General features: G+C 40.3%; 2 protein-coding genes across 6 annotated transcripts in view; one reads left to right on the forward strand and one right to left on the reverse strand.

Annotated features, from left to right (window-relative positions):
- macrod1 (mono-ADP ribosylhydrolase 1) overlaps positions 1-19,748 on the forward strand; it is a 317,841-nt gene that overhangs the window by 109,490 nt on the left and 188,603 nt on the right. The gene's annotated exons all lie outside the window — the stretch shown is intronic.
- flrt1b (fibronectin leucine rich transmembrane protein 1b) overlaps positions 1-19,748 on the reverse strand; it is a 101,988-nt gene that overhangs the window by 25,866 nt on the left and 56,374 nt on the right. The gene's annotated exons all lie outside the window — the stretch shown is intronic.

A 19,748-nucleotide genomic window follows, 5' to 3' on the forward strand; every position in this document is an offset into this window, starting at 1 on the left:
GTAATTTGTAACTCTAACCAATTACTTTTTTAAAGTAAGATTAACAACACTGATCTGAAGTCCTAACCAGGGATTTCCCTGTTTTGTACATTTTTCCTCATTTTTACCATAGACCAGCACTTTTCGGGAAGTACAGTGGGGCAAACAAGTATTTAGTCAACCACCAATTGTGCAAGTTCTCCTACTTGAAAAGATTAGAGAGGCCTGTAATTGTCAACATAGGTAAACCCTTAACCATGACAGACAGAATGTGGAAAAAAAACAGAAAATCACATTGTTTGATTTTTAAAGAATCTATTTCCAAATTATAGAGTGGAAAATAAGTATTTGGTCACCGACAAACAAGCAAGATTCCTGGCTGTCAAAGACGTCTAACTTCTAACGAGGTCTAACGAGGCTCCACTCGTTACCTGTATTAATGGCACCTGTTTTAACTTATTATCGGTATAAAAGACACCTGTCCACAACCTCAGTCACACTCCAAACTCCACTATGGCCAACACCAAAGAGCTGTTGAAGGACACCAGAGACAAAATTGTAGACCTGCACCAGGCTGGGAAGACTGAATCTGCAATAGGTAAAACGCTTGGTGTAAAGAAGTCAACTGTGGGAGCAATTATTAGAAAATGGAAGACATACAAGATCTCACCCCGTGGCGTCAAAATGATAACAAGAACGGTGAGCAAAAAATCCCAGAACCACACGGGGGGGACCTAGTGAATGACCTACAGAGAGCTGGGACCACAGTAACAAAGGCTACTATCAGTAACGCAAAGCGCCGCCAGGGACTCAAATCCTGCACTAGCAGACGTGTCCCCCTGCTGAAGCCAGTACACGTCCAGGCCCGTCTATGGTTCGCTAGAGAGCATTTGGATGATCCAGAAGAGGACTGGGAGAATGTATTATGGTCAGATGAAACCAAAATAGAACTTTTTGGTTGAAACACAGGTTCTCGTGTTTGGAGGAGAAAGAATACTAAATTGCATCCAAAGAACACCATACCCACTGTGAAGCATGGGGGTGGAAACACCATGCTTTGGGGCTGTTTTTCTGCAAAGGGACCAGGACAACTGATCTGTGTAAAGGAAAGAATGAGTAGGGCCATGTATTGAGAAATTTTGAGTTTGAGTTGTTTAAGGATCAATTCAATATTATAGCTGTAATCTCTGTCGTAATAGGAGTTCCATTCATTTCTACTTGTCAGTGTCCTGTGAGCCATATAACCTTAGTGACAGCTGTCCAGGGCTTTAAAAGGTGGTGGATGGTATAAATACCAGACATTTTTTCAGTGATCAGGTGGCTTTGAGCGCTCCTGTTCGCTTTGCTTGCCAATCATCAGGGTTCACATCAAATCTTTGAACGCTTACAATAGAAGAGAATTCCGCCAAACGATTGCCCACAACGTATTGTAGACGCAGGCACGCCACTTTTCGGGAGAGTCGTTAAATACGGTAGCCACTTGGTTTGTGTAGTGTGAGGCCACTCTTAAACTTTACTGTACATAAACAAGAGCCCTGTGATATTTTTCCGTAGTGTTGCTGGCAATATCCTCTCAAGTTGCTCAATCAGCAATAATAACAATTCATTCTACAGTACTTATGTGTGGCAGTCTATGTAGCTACCAGCACTGTGTAGTGTGACATTGGCCCAGCCACTGTTTTGCCCCCTCCACTTTAATAAATACATGTAAATCCTAAATTGTAATTCAGGCCATGGTCATCCGAAAAGGTTGTATCCAGGCAACTAGACTATTCCTATTTTCTGAAGACAGTTCACCTTAAATCCAAAAGGCTATTTTCAGATACAACTTCTAGTTTTCAAGGCTTCAATAATGCCTGGAGAAGCAAACTTTGGAGTGTTGTTTACGCTTGGCGTGGATAACAAATAACCGATGCACAGGCACATGGTGCAGCATCACCAGAGCAGCTTCTTTCAGTCCACAAGCAGAAGATAATTTACATCCCAGGAAGAAGGAGCATCCCATTGAGGACAACACGATCCAAATTTTCTATAATGAGGATCACTTGTGAAAGAAGCCACCTACAATGTGTGTTCAACTAGAAAAATGTCACTCAACAGATAGAGGTTTGAGGAGTTCTTATCATCTCCCTATTGTATAACAATGTCCCACATTACTCGACTCGACTGGACTCGATACATTACTAGAGATTGCCTCGTTCAACAGGCAGAGTGGCCCTGACATGCCATTTGACCACAAGATTAATGAACGACTGAAGGGGTGTAAATCAAACACATCCATCGATTAATGACGACGCAATACCGATTCTTTTATTATTGTTATCTTTTACAATATTTGTCATTATTATCAAGTCTGCCATGATTTTAATCCAATTCAAGAGCATTACACCAATTTGATACGATATAATCTAAACATTTGGCAAAATCTGTTACTTTTGTTGTTAAGACATTTCGGACATTGGAATTGGAAATCTTTTTCACAAAATGTGACAGTTATCCCTCGCTATTTCGCGCTTCAAACTTCGTGCCCCCAGTCCATCGCGGATTTTTTTCTATTTAAAAAAAAAAAACACAGCATTTTATTTAAAAATGTTGGTATATGCATGTATACATGTACAAACCAGTTTTCTTTTATATATATACTGTATATGTACATATACTGTATATAATTTATATCATAATTTACGGTGGCCTTGAAGTGCAAAACACAACAGCAAATTCAAAAACACAACGGCAAATAACATAACAAAAAAAATAATTAAAAAAAACAAAACACCAAATCACATCACAAAAAAACTAATTAAAACAACAGCAAATGAAATAACAAAAAAAAAGTAAAAAACACAACGGCAAATAACAACAAAAAAAACAAATTAACCCTTTAACACCGAGCGTGTCGGCAGCGACGCGTTTACGCATATCGTCTTTGAAGCTTTGTCACGCTGTAATTACATCACCCACGTGCCGCTGGTTGGTCTCATTTGAAAGTGCGGAAGTTGATGTCCACACCAGTTTTTATTTGAAGTCAATCGACCAAGAAAAACGGGAGATAATCTCATTTGAATTTTATATTTTTATTGCACTCATAAAGATGCATTAAAACGCGGCATGGACCATGTATCTATCTCCATATTTCCATCATTTCTTGTCCTTTTTCTAAACCGAAAGCAGCACAGTAGACTACATATCCCAAGAGCCGTTGTGATGTCAAGAAGGACGAACCGAATGTGATCATTTTTACTAAATTTCCGAGCGATGCGCCAACTAATGAAAGGGGGGCGTGCGGAGCAAGCAACGGCCGGTTGGTTTGAGCGAGCGACTTTGAAACGTGCAGAATGAATCTAAAACTATATTTAGCGCAAGCTAATGCATTATTTCATTAACTCAAGGAAGAAGATGAGCCGTATTTGTCGTTGTTTTCTTTGGATGAGTCGCCGTCTCGGCGAGTAGAAGTGACAGCAGCGCGCAAACGGCGAAAGAGTAGGCTGTTTGACATTGTGTGTGACGTAGCTCTGTGACCTGTTCAAGAAGAAGCTTTATTGAGTGCGCAAAAAAGAAAAAAAAAACTTTATTGGGTCGCATGCCTGAAAGATTTGAATTGAACTGAACTACTTGTCAATATTTTTTAAAATACTTTTTTTCAATGTTATATATATTTTTTCTTCATTATAATCTTTTCAATTTTATGTAGATGTGTGTTTGAGAAGCTTGATTGCATGTACGTATATATTTTTGATAAGGGGATTGGTGCAACACGTAACTTCACAAAGAGATATCCTCCAAACCCTTTGTGTGTTAGATAATATATAAAATCTTTTTTCTCACTACTTTGCACTGTATATAACCTGTTTTGACCATAGTATGTGTAAAGGCCAAAAACGCCTATGACCATACCTGCTGATTGTGTTGAATTGTCAAACATAAAACTATTCACCTTATTTTTTTCTATTGAATGTTTATCCTAACAAGTTGAATAAATATTATCAAGCTTCAAAACGGTTGGTCGAGCATGTTTGGTTGTCAATGGGACATCAACATTACAAATTTTGAAAAAAAAATTTGGGATTTTTTTTTTTTGTCTTTTTGGTCCAAAATGTGGATTATAATTGGTCAGTGAAGAAAACAACAGTTTGGACATGAAGTTCAACGTGTCCTGAAAAAAGGGACCCAACTTGGCCATTGTAAACATTTTATTCTTTGAAATATAAAGGCAACATCAAATGCATGCAAATTCGGCCAAAATAGGCTTAGGTGTTAAAGGGTTTAAAAACACAACGCCAAATCACAAAACAAAACAAAAAAAAAAACAACAACTAAAAAACACATCGCCGTGTGCAGCTGTTTTTAATTTGACATATTTTTTTATTTGCCGTTGTGTTTTGCAGTACAGGGCCACCTTTTTATTAGTACATTTGCAGTGGTTAAAAACCATTTCTAAAAATATACTGTACGTTTTTTTTTTTTTTTTTTTTTTTTTAAATATACTTTGGGGGGGGGGCATGTCTTATATGTATCTCTTTCCAATGCCGTTAAATCTGAATAAAACATTGGAGATTCCCCCCCCCCCCCCCCAAAAAAAAAATACTATATATTTATTTGTTTTAGATGCAAACAAGCTCCACCTCTACTTCATGGATTTTCGCAGGCAGGCGGTCCCCATTGACCAAGAAAAATGAGAGACTGTACCTACGGTAAAATATTACTGTTGATTGATGTTTTGTGTACCAATCAATAAGCCTGTCGCGATATGCAGCAAGTCAAATTATCGCACGGTAAATAAAAAACGAGGGCGGTAATTTTCCCGGCTGTGATTTATCTCTGCGTGTGTCCGTACCTACATTTGAGACTCCAGTAGCTTTCACAGATGTTTATTGGCCATAGACACGCCGTAGAATTAATGTAGACACGCCGTAGAATTAATGTTCAGACATACAAAATAAGGAAACACTTCTATATAGAACATTGTAAAAAGTTAGCATTGCTACATTGAGGCTAATGGAACAAAGACAATGTACTAACCACTTTAGCCTGCTATAAAACATTGGCAGTCTTCTCCACACGTCATGTTCAGATTTCTGGAGGCAATCGCATATACTTCAGATTCTACAGTAAGAATAAATTTAAAATGACCCCTATTATGGAAAATCTGATTGGCAATGATAATATGATGTTATAAATGATAAGAATTTGGCTTTAAATTTGTTGCATGCACACTTTTCAGGGCAAAATGACAGTCATTTGGGATAAAATTAACACTTTTAATGGGCTCTTATTGGTAGACAACAAAAATGACTTTGGATTTCTCATCTATTTCATATTCTGCACCTACAGTGTATCACAAAAGTGAGTACTGGTACATCCCTCGCATTTCTGCATATATATAAGTATATCTTTTCATGGGACAACACTGACAAAATGACACTTTGACACAATGAAAAGTAGTCTGTGTGCAGCTTAATTTATTTTCCACTCAAAATAACTCAAAATATAGCCATTAATATTTAAACCCCTGGCAACAAAAGTGAGTACACCGCATGGGAACTATGTACATCCCTAAATGTCCAAATTGAGTACTGCTTGTCATTTTCCCTCCAAAAAGTCACAAAAGAAAACCCGCAAACAGTTTGCTGAAGACATGTCAACAAAGCACATGGATTACTGGAACCATGTCCTATGGTTTGATGACACAGGCGGGCTTTCTTGTGTACCGTCTTCAGAAGAGGATTCCTCCTGGGGTGACAGCCATGCACACCAATTTGATGGAGAGTGCGGCGTATGGTCTGAGCACTAACAGGCTGAACCCCCCCCCTCTCTTCAATCTCTGCAGCAATGCTGACAGCACTCCTGTAACTAGTCACGACATGTTGGAGGGAAAATGACGAGCAGTACTCAATTTGGATATTTAGGGATGAACTTAGTTCCTAGGCGGTGTACTCATTTTTATTGCCAGGGGTTTAGATAGTAATGGCTATATTTTGGTTATTTTAAGGGGAAATAACTCTATTATATAAGCTGCACACAGACTACTTTTCAGTGTGTCAAAGTGTCATTTTGTCAGTGTTGTACCATGAAAAGATGTACTTAAATATCTGCAGAAATGCGTGGGGTGTACTCTTTTGTGATACACTGTAACTAGTTTTAAAATGACTCATTATGCATTGTTTTTTTTTTTTTTAATATTTATAAATTTTGATATCGTATGTGTTTTATTTAAGATTAACAATTTATTGCATTTGAATCGGTGATTTATTCGGATGTATTGTCACTATATTCGTGATTGGAAAAAAAAAACAAAACAGGCAATAATAATATAATAATAATAATAATTATGAGACAATATATCGCCTACTAAAACTTGTTATTGCGAGAGGCCTACCGATCGATCTGATTGGATCTGGATTGTTGCTTAACCAATTGGCATATTGATTCAGATCGATGTATCATTACACCCCAAATTAATTATCGGGACTCTTCTTTCAATAACAACACCGGGCAAAACCAACGCCCGATTGTTGACCATCTGGAGAGAACACACTTACTGAGGCATGAGTAATGGGACTCCGTGCCTAATAATGTGACCAAAAAAGCTTTTTGGTTTAAAGGTGATTTTTTTAAGAATCAACACAAATGCGCTAATTGCTTTGATTCAACCTTTGCGGATGAAGGTTTTGGCATTTATTTTATTTGTCTTTGTCACAAACCCGAATCTGTTTTGTTTTAGGATGTTTTCTTGTCAATACTGCAAAATCTTGTACATATTATAAGAACGTACCTATAAGATGTGATTAAAATACACAGAAGAAAATCTGCTTCTTAATACAGGTGCTTTCACAAGCCTTCCTTTTCATAAGCTCCTTTAGATGACCTTCTATTTGCATTAGCGCAGAACTGAAACGTTTTAATAGACAGTAGCGGAGGAAATTAACTATATCAAATCTCAATTTCCATCAAAGCTTTGTTCGATCAGGCTGTTGAGAAAAATAGAGAGCAAAGAAAAGTGACAGCTGTGATACTTGGCAGTGCGCTCACTCCGCAGGGAGCTAGGAGACAGGAAGTGAGGGGAATCGAAGCTCAGATTTAATAGTGGAACCGAATTGTGAGCACTTTGTAATCATGGGGCTGTCTAACCTCAGTGTTAGCGAGGTTGATGAGCACACATCCCCATTGACACGCACTCGCTCCACACCACTCTGCTGAATATTAAAATGGGGAGGAGAATTCCTCGGAGACCCATTGTCAGGCAGGCCTATTGTTCTCTCCTGGCCTTTAGCTCGCTGCGGGTCTGTGTGTTTTTAGTATTAATGCACAAATCGGTGTCTACAATGTGTGCTTACGCATGTAACTGCCGCATCTTCGCAGCGTGTGGTGGCCAACTGAAGCCGAGCAGCAGTTAAGAACGGCAGTCAGGGTGATGGGTGGAGCATTCGCGGCCCGCCGTGGCCCATAAAGACGAGCGGCCCGAGAGCAATTGAAGCAGCCGTGAGGGCCAAATGCTGGCAATTATTTCACCTTGAGGCGCCATCTCTTAAAATGAACACGCTCATTAAAATTGGCCATGTGTGCTCACTGCGCACACGTGTGTGCATTTAAAAGGCGCGCTTGCAGTTTAGCAAAGTCCATGCAGCACAGATGCTTGTCTTGCAAACATCCTATGTTTTCACTTGTGTCTACAAGTCAGAGTTTGTGTATTTCAGCATGTATGTCGATTGCGGGAGATGTATAATACAGGAAATATTTGTTTATTAACAACTTGGGCGATGAAGAATTTTGCCACTAAAATGTAATGTGATCTCATTTTGCTTGAGTCCAGAACGTAATTCTTTTCATGAACATTTTCATTAAAAGCTGGTCTTTTAAAATGCTTCATGGTCACTCTTGCCCCTGGAAATAAATTAAAAATAGCTTTTTATTGCAGCGGAAAAGAGGATTCTCTCATTGACTTATCTAATTATGATATTATGTACGCTTAGTGTGAAAGGAAGTTTTCTCTTGTTCAATTACATGAATATTCGAATTGGAATATTAACTGATTACAGCCTAATTCAAAAGTACGGCAATCATGTTAAATAAAATCGTCTTGATTGAAGCAGTTGAACAGGATTTAATAAGATTCATTTGGAATTGTATGCCACACAGACATGCATCTCCAGACAGAATGAATGTGTTAAATGCGGAGTTGGGTAGAGTACTCATCCAAAAAATGTAATCAAGTACAAGTAAAAAAGTACTTTGTGAAAATAATACTCAAGTAAGAGTAAAATTATGAGTAACTGCTTACATTTTTTTTACATTGGTATTTTTCTTCTCATTGTTATAATAAATAACCTATTACGTAACCACATTAAGCCAAAGGAGAACAAAAAAAAAAAAAGTCATTGAATTCCGGCGAGAGAGAAAAAGAAATTACAGAAATGAATCATTATTCGTCCAAAGAACATGACTGCCCTCTAGTGGAGAAAATACTTCCTAGTTTAAATAGTGAATAGTTCCTTATAGTTCCTATTATAAAATTAAAAGGATTGTACAGTATCTCCAGTTTTCCGTGGTCATTCAGTGCCGAATAAAAATTTGAAGAATTGGAAGGTTAAAATCCGTGCTATGGAGTCATCTACTAGTATATCAAATACTTCAGTTTTTACGGTGCTTTAAATACGCCACGTGAATGAAAAGCCTGACGTGATCATGGAACGGCAAGCCTACGTCTGATTGGTATAATGGAGTCACGTGATTATTGTTGCGATGTCTCATTGGAGAAATTGCTATAGCTACATTTGGCATCACTGGCAAAATAAAAAACTCTAATATGTATAATGTAATGACTCTTGTGCAGCCCAAAGTAACGGAATAAGAGTAGCGTTTTTTCTTCACAAATCTACTCAAGTAAAAGTGAATATAATGGCTTAGTAAAACTACTCTTAGAAATATATTTTTCTCAAAAAAGCAAATGTAACTGAGGATTATTGCTAGTTGAAAACTTTACAGTGGTAACTCTACATACGAATTTGTTCCAGGACCTTGTTTGTAAGTCGAAATGGTCGTATGTCGAGCAGGATTTTATCGTAAGAATACGTTATAATTCCATTAATTTGATGCACAGCCCGAAAACCTACACTAAATCCTTAATAAATACTGCTGGTACGATTGCAATTAGCAATTACACAGAGCAAAACAAATAAATTATGAATAAAAATAGGAATAATAATATAATAATAATAATAATAATAATAGTAATACCTGTAATAATGGAACGAACCGGTTTGTAAATGTGGCGAATGTGTTTGCGTGGTGTACCTGAACGCATCGTGTAGCTGACTTGACAGAGTGAGATAGGACTTTTTACTTTCCATTTGTTTATTTTGTGCATCTGCGGCGGACAGTAGACGTGTTGCACATGTTAATGGAATAAATTATTAGAAACCTGACGAAACAGGAATTTTTCTTTGGCGATGTTACCACAATAATAATTGTCACCTTAACTTATAAAGACTGGCGAGCGGAGGCCGGAGAAGGACCGTCGAGAATAGAAATTCCACGGCCGTATTGTCGAGCCAGTTCACGGATGCGCAAGGCTTATATTTTTCTATCATTTCCATCTTCATCTCAGTGGTAAGCATCACCCTCTTCCTTGTTTTGAGCACCTGCACTAACTTTGTTGGAACCCATGTTGATTTCAAGAAAATTTGCCAAATAGCAAGTCAAATTTTACGTCAGATATCGAAAAGATTGTGTGTCGAAGCAATTGTATGTTGAGGTACCACTGTACATGTAATGAACTACTACCCACCAGTGGTTAAATGCAACACGGACATTGAGTTCTGAATATTCTGCAACACATTTTCTTCAGTGACGAAAATTGAATACTTGCTCACAGAGGTTAGTGCACAGGCTCGCAAAGATACACATTTATTTCTGCATAACTCCGACCATTTATTTGCACCCGATACCGATTCTACGTCTGTGTGGTATGGACACCACACCGCTAGGAGGGAAAAGGTATTTAATCTAGTTACTGCTTACCCCGGTAAGACACTAGAAACGTCAACGGTGCGTCAACGATCCCGCCGCGATAACGCACCAGTGATGCTCGGCGTCAATTTTCATAGGACGCGTTTTACGAGCAGCGCGTCTGTGGAGCGGCTCGATCGGTTCACGCGAGGATTGAAAGATCGCGGGAGAGTAGCGGGTATTTAAAGATAATAAAACAACAACCATTTGCCTTTCAGACCCGCGTATTGGTCAGCTTTCTTTCTGAAAGAAAGAAGAAAAAAAGAAGTCCTGTGCTAAAGCGAAAAGCAATCCCACTGACAAAGATTTTAACATGTATTTTACAAAATAAATTCCTCAATCATTTTTTTTTCCTCTTATGAACATTTTTCTAAAGCTTTATTGGTGTTTTTTCTCAAGTTAAAGCACTACGCAGAAATTAATAAATTTAATTGTGTTGCAGGATTTGTGTATTATTCTTATTATTTAATTACAGGTGTTTTAGCTCATTTCAATTTATTTTATTTTGATTTGGCTGTTATTCATTTTATTATGTTTTACAAATGTGATTTATTATATATATATTATTTTATGTAGTATAATTTTAGTTCCTATGTGAATATTAGTTCCTACTTGTTTTGTTGTGGTAGGAGGGTTTTGTAGTGAACCGGAGTCTGTTCAACTGATACAACACGAGTTCACAACTAGGTAATTAGCACATCCTGGCAAAATAACAACTGATTAAAGTGCATTCATTTATTTTACGCATGATTAATGTACATATTCTGTACCAATACATTACAGGTTGTATTGCAAGTAACTTGGCGATTACCCATAATATGTAGCAGCTCAGAGTTTGCATATGGGTGTCTCAATGGATTTATGTGTGCGTGTGTATGAGGCTGTTTAACTAACCCGCACACGTAACATTCCCATCTCTGCCTCCCTGTTTCTCATTTACGGAGCAGGCGGCAGAAAGAAGGAGTGTAGAGAGGGCAGAACGAGAAAACAAGTGATTGGGGAGAAAGAGGGGGAGTTTGGGATGTGAGATGGTGAAATGGAGGTGGAGGTGCAAAGGTACATGCAGGAAAAATGAAGTCTGGCTGGAGTAAAATGGGGAGCGGGGGTGAGAACGAGAGAAGGAAGAGGCGAGATAGAGAGGCAGAGGCGGCAAGATGGGGGCACGGGAAAAAAAAGAGGCGGAGGAGGAGGCAGCAGATTTATGAAGCCATTGGAATGTAATTTGGAGGCAGAAATTACTGTCAGCCTGTGCGAGGTTTAAAGTCGCTGAAGCCTGAATCCAGGGCCTGCCTCCATGCGTGTGCGCGTGTGGCAAGCGTCACAGACAAATGGCTCGCAAATGCAATGCAGAATAATACCACGGAAGCTCTGACCTACAGCTACTTCTCTTCCATAGCCAATGTGTATGTGTGCGTGCACTGCTCCTCCATGCATGAGCAATGTGACTACACGGCGTCAGAACATAACCCAGCATTCATATTTAGCAGCTCATATTTCATCCATGCTTGAAAAAACAGATAGACACACGCAGCGAAAGTCTTGTCAGCCTCTGAGGGCCCGGCGGAGTCAGTCGAGGGTGTCGGCGTGGACAGAATGAAGGTTGGGGGCAGGTTTGGGCTGGAGGCGGGGCGTCACAGGCCCAAAGAGTGACGAGGAGCCACCGAGAAAGGTAGAGGTGAGAAATGAAAAAGAGAGAGCGCCAGAGACTCTTAAGGGAGCTAAAAAGGAGAGTGTGAGGGATGTGACTGGCTTTCTAACGTGGAGACACACAGCTTCCATTTAGCGGGAGGCGGCCAGAGAAGGGAGAGACGAGGGGAGCGAAGGAGCAAGGATAATCAGCTGAGATCTCAAGGCAATGCAGTGCCCCCCCATCCATAGCATTGCTTTGTCATGAGCACACACACCAAATGATGTGTGAGCCTCTACTTTATCCTCATCAGACAATACCAAGTCAATCAGAAGATTTTTTTTGTCCTATCATCAGGGGAAAAAAACAATTTGCCAATTCAAGGAGGGAAAATTGGGCTTTTGAAGATGAGATATTAAAGAACAGAAATGGCAAGTGCCATGTTTTTTTCTTTTTTTCTTTTGAAAGACTAAGAGAGATTTGTCACTCAGCCGCTGGTGCATTCCTTCATGTTTTTAATATGTTCATGCGTGTGGGAGCAGTCATTGTAATGATGAGCCCATATGGCGGTGCTCATTTACATAACATGGCCATTGAAGTTAGATGAGGCATAACCTCTTACCTATGCTTAGTGATGTGTTACCAGCACTGAATTTTATTAATGGTAAAGAAAATGCAAACCATCCATAAGCATTGTAATCACGGTGAGCTTCCTGCCCTCAATTCAAACCTCTAAAGGCATTTTAAAATGTGAAAGATAACATAAACATAACATAGGGCCATCTGAAATAATCTAGTTCATTTTAAGAGTTGTAAGGGAGTTTTTACCAATATACATAAGCAAAAATCTCAATGTTTTCATGAGATTAACTCAAATATTTGTATGTACATAAAAGGTGTATTTTTCTTAATGGGGAACGCTTCCCATTTTAGGGGTAAAAATATTGTTTCATGTGCCAGCATTTTTCAGATAATGGCATTATGGTTCATATTGCATTTGTGGAACAATAAGGAAGCTGAAAAATCTTTTTTTTTTTCTTTTCTTTTTTTTTTACCAATCACAGGGGGCCGCCATTTTGGTTTTCAGTACCCTCTTTTGCTGACCAAAAGTACTACACATACATTGCATTCATTATGTACAGTCATGGACGAAATTATTGACACCCTTGGAATTTTCCCAGAAAATACAGTTTCTCCCAGACATTAACGCAATTAAAATGTTTTCAGTATTACTTGACAGTTTGCAAGGAGTCATGAAATATGGAGAATATCAAAATGTTTGGGGCTGGAATGTAGGTGTAATGTCAGAAAACTGTCTGCGTCAGAGGTTATGGGTGTTTCAACAGGACAATGACCCAAAACATACCTCAAATAACACCAAGAAATGGTTAGAGACGAAGCGCTGGAGAATTCTGAGTTGGCCATCGATGAGTCCGGATCTAAATCATATTGAACACTATGGAAAGGTCTCAAAATTGCTGTTGCAAGAAGGCACCCTTCAAATCTGAGAGATCTGGAACTGGTCGCAAAAGATGAGAGGTGCACGAAACTTGTTGATGGTTATAGGAAGCGATGCTTCCTGTTATTTCTTCCAAATGATGTGCAACCAATTATTGAGGTGAGGGTGCCAACAATTTTGTCCAGCCTATTTTTTATGTTTTGTCTAAAATTTTGTTAATTTGACTTTTTTCCATGGCTGTTTAGTGTTTTTCCAAAGCAAATCCAAGAAATAAACACACTCATACTGAAAAAAAATTGTCATTGCATTAATTTCTGTGAGAAATGCTGTATTTTCTGGAAAAATTCAAGGGGTGCCAATAATTTCGTCCATGGCTATATGTACAAAATATCATGTGACCAAACCCAATTCATTGAGGGAACATGTACTGCATTGGTTTTGTTTCGACCATGCAGGCCGTTAAAATAGAAAGATGTTTTATGGAACTTAAGATATGTCACCTGTTGAGAAGTTAAATCTTCTTTAGTTCCATCACGTCAAATGGACTACAGTAATGTGTTTTTAAGATGGAAAGTGGACATTTCCACTGCTCAAAGTGGTGCGGTTTCAAGCATAATCCGGGATTTGGAGCAGAAAATAATATCAGCAAAATGTAGGCGCTAGTTTACAACAACCCTCGAGTAAGTTGAGCACTAATCCTTTCTCTTTTTCTGTCAGAAATTGAATAAATGAGCCTGATCTAAGTGTACACAGCACCACACTTGCTTATAGACAGGCGCGATGCACTGTGCTGAGGATCTTTTCACGTTTAAGTCTATGTCATCAAATGTCAGCAGCCCTGTTTTTATTGCCGTTTTCTTTTGCTATATCAGAAAGAGCACTCCAGATATCATAATGCTGACAAAGGTCCACAAAAAATGTGTCTGACATTGTCATGAACATGTTGGTATCAGCTGTTCCTCACAAATAGATGCACACTCATGCAAATGCCTGATGCACGCTGACAGAAATAAACCATGTCACCCAACTCGCGCAAACTTATTTGCTCTTTTCAACTTTCGGACTTTCTCACAGTTACTTAAACCAGTGTTCTTTTTTTCCTTCCCTCTGGCGAGTGATAATCATACCCTTTTGCCCTGTGACAACACAACCTCCCACTTAGACTTTCGGCAAAGCTCCATCTCTCTCACTACTGTGCGGAGGTCAATTATCTCTGAATGTGCTGCCACTGTGTGCCGACTACTCATGCAGCAGCAAGGTGTTAAATAGGGGAAAAAATGGACGTTTCAGCATTTTCACTCTGACATTCATCATCCTTCAACACCTTATTTTAACATGTTTGCAACCCTCCACCCCCATTCAGATCGACTGTATTACTGCATCATTTCACTTTTTCTGTTTTTCTCCCCTTCTGTTTTGCACTGATTTATTTATTATACACTTGTTAAGTAGAGGCATAGTGTTATTGTGATTCACATTTTAAAAATGAATTTTCCTGTTGATTTTCACCATGTCTACAGTTGCTGTCTACATTTCCAAAAAAAATGCTCACACTGTATTGAGTGCATTCATTTACTCTTTGTAACTAGGTCCTTAAACCTATTGTTAGATTGAGACGAATGAATAAAAGGTGGGGTAATAAAAAGAGTATAGAAGGATGGGAGCATGGATGAGGACAGACAGGGAGACAAAGTGAGCTGTGAAATCTTTGCCCCGAAGGAAGTATGCTTGCAAAGAGGAAGAGTCCGGAATGCACTGAAGAGAGCAGAGGAGGAGTACGGAAAGACAAGTGAAATGAGAGGAGTGATGGAAGAGGCTGAAAGATACGCACGCAATCTTGTCACGACAATGTCATACACCAAGTAATGCAATGTAGTTCGTAAAAAAAATTAAAAAAGAAAAAAAAAGGATGTATCATAATGCACTTGTAAAATGCGCAGGATTGAATTCATGTACTAACAGTGTAATGCTAAAATTACCTTGGAAAAGTAAAGCTTTGAAAAGAGAAATAAGGTAAAAGATTTCAAAAAATATATACAGGGTGTATTAAAAAAAATGTATACACCCTTTTGTAGCAGATAACATGACATATTAACATCTGAACTGCATTTTCCTAATTCCCGTAGCATTTGAGAATTTTCTTTCTTCAAAGTTTAGTCTGGCTGCCACCATTGAATCACTGAGTTTAGACAATTGGGTTAGCAACTGCGAAAGAGTTTATGAATTTTTTGGGGACACTCTGTATTAGAGGTGTGCGAAATTTCCGATTCTTAGATTATTCGCGATTTGGCCGTGCAAGATTCGAGAACGATTCACAAACATCCAAATTCTGATTATTGAAATATGTCAAGTAAAGCGGAACTAAACAAGTCAGCGCGGTCGCGGCGCAATTCGGTCCGTTCCTCATTGCGTCCCGAGAGTAAACATCATGCTTGCCATTACCCGGGTAATGAGTCAATAAGCTAAGTGATAGAAAGGGTTAGAGTGTACACAAATCATCTCTGTGATCTAGAACCCAGTAATCGTGTGAATCCCTTGTGAGTGTAAGCCTGTTGGCGACCGACCCTACGTGGCCCCATCGCCAATACCGGCACCGGGACCCCTGCCCGAGCGCGCCAAATCACATCCAGCCGTACGAGAGTCCCACCAGACACGCAATAGCCACACATCCCTCCTCCCGCTCCCCAGCAAAGGAGCCCTCATCCCCCCCCCCGGAATCCAGGGTGGTCCCCGGGCCACCCGCACGCAAGAGGGGACGCACCACCAACTCCACGCCCGTCCCCAACCCCGTCCGCTCACCCGGGCCACGAGCCGCCGCCGCAGCCCCCTAGCCTGCATGGCACGCCACGGAGCCCCCATCGGCCCATCAAGTCCAGGGCAGAGCAGGGTCCCCCACCGTAGCAGGCAACATCCAGCCGATACACCGCTGCCCAGCCAGCGAGCCGCGGCGGAGCACAGGGCGGATACCCAGTTAGAGAAGAGAGGGAAAGGCGGAGGCAGGAGAACGCCGAGGAGCCGCCGTGCGGTGACGTGAGACCGGAGCCCCGACCTCCCCCCACTCCCGCGGCCGGCAGCCCAGGCAGAAAGGAGGCCACGCCTCGGGAGCCATGCCATAGAAAAAAAAAAAAAAGTCTGGGACCCACCTACCACCCTATTACTGTGGCTGCCAGGTTCCCAGCTGGCAGCCATAACCCAGCACCGTGATGGGATCGTGATGGGAGGGTAATGCAATGTATGCATTAAAATAGGAGAGCTTGGCTTGGGGCAGTGGGACCGCAGCATGAAAATTAAACCCAGCTGCCCGTCCCACCGACATTTGCCAGAGCTCTCCTGTGGACTATGATGTGTGTGGTGCGTTAAAAAAACGGTGCAGGGTTGGCAGGGCCTGCCGTGAGGAGGTAACCGTGAGGCCCCCTCCCCACCAGGTCCCAACCATCCCATAACCTTGGTGTGTGATGTATTAAAAACAGTGGGGAGCCAGGCCAGGACTGTATGGGCCCCGTCCCAACTCTCCCTGGAGAAATCAATGAGTATGTAAGTGCTAGGGTGAAAGATATTTACAGTGCTGAAGTGAGGAGTGCGTGAGTTAAGAGGCAGACTCCCGCGGGCGTGGCCCCGTCCACCGGAATCACCGGCCGGTTCAAATATGGTGGCGAGCAGTGGTGGATGCTGGTCTTTCATTGAGGGGAACTCAAAGTGTGTAGGCGTGTGAGGGTGGAGGGGAACAACGGCACCCGCTGCTCGGTAGGGAAAGAAAGTAAAGTGCCAGAAGTCAGGTTTTATTACGCAATTATTTTCATTATTATTATTGTTTATTTTTATTATACAATAAACTATTTTGTTTTCAAGTAGCTACAATAAAAATAAAAATAAATCAAGTGTCGCTAGGATGATTATGAAAGTCCCCGGTTCAACAACGGAATGAAAATTGAAAAATGCCTCCCGCGGATGTTAATACGACAAGGTCACTGATTAGCTCATTTTGCTGTCACTCAAAAAGAGATTCAGCCTCAGATATATCATCCAATTATCATGCAGAGAAGCAGGGCTTCCAGGCCAGCCGAGCCCTGCCCACTGCCCATTAACCCCCTTGAGACACTCCGCTTCCAATGGGCGGGATAAACCCAGCCTTTAGCCAATGACTCGTCTCTTTTCGCTCTCGTGGAACAATGGTTTCTGGAGATAGCGTTGGCACACTGCTTAAAGGACTGTGAAGCTGCACGAATAAATGAATGAAACGCAAGCTGCATCGTAACCAGTGATAAGTAGGGATGTCCCGATCGATCGATCACGTCATTTTCAAAGTATCGGGATCGGCAAAAAAATATCGGCCATGCCTTTTTTTAATACATACTGTATATATTTTTTAATTAAATCGTTTTCGAATTGTATTTAACGTTACAGACATAATATGTTACACTCATCCAGAGTCTTTAGTTTAGGCTTAAGGTAGGGTTATCAAATTTATCCCAATAACGGCGGTAATTAATTTAAAAAAAAATGTATCACGTTAAAATATTTAACGCAATTAATGCATGCGTTTCACGAGCCACTCACGTATTGTAGAGCTCAATCTGTAATGGCGCCGTTTCACCTATATAGAGAGATAAAAGGCAGCGTAAAATGAGTAGAGTGAATTTTGGCAGCCTGTGGAGCCTTTTTTTAATTGACTAAAGGCTTACAATCCCTCTCCCTATGATTAGAAATATCATGGGAAGCAATGTGGGGAAGCAAGGTAGCAATTGATCTTTTTCTTAACACCTTATGTTATTTCCCAACGCAAAGAAGATATATCAACTGGTAGCACTACGCACAGTCATGGTTCCACTTTCCATCATGCATTGGGGCATGGCTACAGTATCATTTACTGAAAGCTCAACAAATACACTAGATGGCAATATTTAGTCACAATATACAAAGTCACAAGTCTTTCTATCCGTGGATCCCTCTCACAGAAAGAATGTTAATAATGTAAATGCCATCTTGAGGATTTATTGTCATAATAAACAAATAGAGTACTTATGTACTGTATGTTGAATGTATATATTCGTCCGAGTTTTATTCATTTTTTTCTTAATGCACTGCCAAAATGTATTTGACCGGGAAAAATTATCGGGAATGATTGGAATTGAATCGGGAGCAAAAAAAAGCATTCGGATCGGAAAATATCAGGATCGGCAGATACTCAAACTAAAACGATCGGGATCGGATCGGGAGCAAAAAACATGATCGGAACAACTCTAGTGATAAGTACTGTATATAGGCAATTCAAATTCTAATATCAAGATTAGTGTAAGCGCTGTCAGTAGTTGCTCTTTGTTTTGTTTTTAATCATAAAAAATTTGCCAAGATTATTAACTCATTCACTCCCAGCCATTTTCACCTGTGCAACCTCCTTCGCTCCCGGCCGTTTTACTGGATTTTGACTGATTTTGCAAGGCTCTCAGAAAATTCTGTTCTATTGCTATATAAACATGAAACCCACCAAAAGAAAGATTAGACTCTCTTCTTTCAGCAGGAAAAAAAGTTAGTTCATATCTTTTTCCATTCTTTAGAAATCAGCATTAGAAAATAGCTTAGTTAGAGTAATTTTCCAATTTATGATGAAAAAACAGAGAGATTGAGCTTTTTGTAAACGCATGCATTTCAAAAATAACTTTGACTTCAACACAGCTATTTTTTGCTTTAGTTACATCCCAAACATCTGAATAATGTTTTCCTTTTACAAAATAACATAAACAACAGGACAAATAGAGCTTTTGATAGCAAAGTAAGAATTTATTTTCACATAACTGAGCGATGACGCTGTTGTGGCCGCAACAGCCGGGGTAAACTTTTCCCTCAATGCCACCTGTCTCATAAAGATTTTTTTGAGTCTTTCTTTTGTGGTGACCATTGCCTATGGCGGAGTTTGCCTGGGGAACTTGTGTCCCTGGGGGGAGCTGGTTTGGCCGTGCGCATTTCCGGCTGAGTCGCAGGACACTGGAGGGTGCGGGGGATGCGAGCGGCTGAGCACGGGGGGCGCGGGCATTGCTCAAAGAGCAGCACGGACTCAACAGCATCGTCTGCTGCACTGGTGGTCCTGGTCATTCTGCTCGGTCGTCCAAAGCCTGGCATCCCGGGCATCCTCCCGGTTGTTCTGCTCGGTCGTCCGCCGCCTGGCATCCTGGACGTCCTTTCGGTCGTCTTTCGTCGGCGCCCCAGCCGTGCGGCCCGGCCGTTCGTTCCGTTGAATCAAGTTGGTGGGTCTTACCAAATGCGCTACTGCCCTCCAGTGGCCAGTTTTATTGCTTTAAAATGGATTTTCAGCATTGTGCTTTGAAGATAGGTTGAATCATAACCTAGAGCGTTCTCTTGTGCAAAAAAAAAAAATGTGAAAGACATATAAATACGTCTTTGGGACACTGAAACAAATACAAATAGAACGTATTTATACGTTTTTGGGAGCAAATGAGTTAACCACACGCCTCTATTTTCACTTCACAGGGACTTAAATAGCACCCATATACTGTAACATTACAAGGTAGATTAGCTAATGTGCTTTTGATTAAAGTGTTTTATTATTCATGTAAAAAAAACTATCAAATCCTCCAAATCATGTCATGGATTAGATTTTGTTCTAGCAAGTCTATATTACATTAGTTTACATGTTTACTTTACCAGAAATTTTCATTTGAA

This window comes from Corythoichthys intestinalis, chromosome 11, assembly GCF_030265065.1.
Source record: "Corythoichthys intestinalis isolate RoL2023-P3 chromosome 11, ASM3026506v1, whole genome shotgun sequence".
NCBI classification, from domain to species: domain Eukaryota; kingdom Metazoa; phylum Chordata; class Actinopteri; order Syngnathiformes; family Syngnathidae; genus Corythoichthys; species Corythoichthys intestinalis.